The 953-nt window shown below is 48.9% G+C and overlaps 1 protein-coding gene and 1 pseudogene across 1 annotated transcript in view; both read left to right on the top strand.

Annotated features, from left to right (window-relative positions):
• The window catches only part of Adra1a (adrenoceptor alpha 1A), a 133,744-nt gene that overhangs the window by 119,810 nt on the left and 12,981 nt on the right, over window positions 1-953 (top strand). The window lies entirely within an intron of this gene.
• Window positions 510-805, top strand: LOC114613509 (annotated as a pseudogene).

Raw genomic sequence — 953 nt, forward strand, 5'->3', positions numbered from 1 at the left:
GAGAGAGAGAGAGAGAGAGAGAGAGAGAGAGAGAGAGAGAGAGAGAGGAGAGAGAGGATAAATTAATTTAGTTCCAAATCTTGTCCAGAACGTGAAATCTCTTCCTTCCTTCCTTCCTTCCTTCCTTCCTTCCTTCCTTCCTTCCTTCCTTCCTTCCTTCCTTCCTGCTCTGGTGTTTTCTGGATCCTAAGCCACTGTCATCCACAGGCACACAGGGCTGTAACAGCTCCTGCTTCTTCATACGCCTGGACTCAGACACCAACGAACATCAGAAACACCAACGGGCAGGCTGCTGAACTGAGCCTGCAACTAATCAGGTACTGTGCTAGAATAGTTGAAAGCTGAGCCACAGAGAAGGCTTCTGACTTGGCTGGACCGTGTTCCTGGCCCCTGCAAAACCAATCCAGTCGATTCCAGATTCTGATTGTCAATCCAGTGTCCACTGCTTGTCTATGATGAAAAATGGAAAGTAAATGGATTAAAAATCATGGAGTCTGAGTTCCGGCGACATGGCTAAATGCACCAAGAAGGTTGGGATCGTGGGAAATACGGGACCCGCTATGGGGCCTCCCTCCGGAAAATGGTGAAGAAAATTGAAATCAGCCAGCACGCCAAGTACACTTGCTCCTTCTGTGGCAAGACGAAAGATGAAGAGACGAACTGTTGGCATCTGCACTGTGGCTCCTGCATGAAAACAGTGGCTGGTGGGGCCTGGACCTACAACACCACCTCTGCAGTCACAGTGAAGTCTGCCATCAGAAGATTGAAGGAACTGAAAGACCAGTAGAAGCCCTACCGCCTGAGACTCGACTCGCCTGCCCTGCAATAAACGGGTTAATTTACAGAAAAAAAATCATGGAGTCTGAGCTTCTGTCCAGAAGAGACACACAAAGAAAGAAAGGGAAAGAGAGAAAGAGAGTGAGAGAGAGAAAGAGAGAGGGAGGGAGGGAGGG

Source organism: Grammomys surdaster, unplaced genomic scaffold, assembly GCF_004785775.1.
Source record: "Grammomys surdaster isolate TR1022 unplaced genomic scaffold, NIH_TR_1.0 126219, whole genome shotgun sequence".
In the NCBI taxonomy this organism is placed as follows: Eukaryota; Metazoa; Chordata; class Mammalia; order Rodentia; family Muridae; genus Grammomys; species Grammomys surdaster.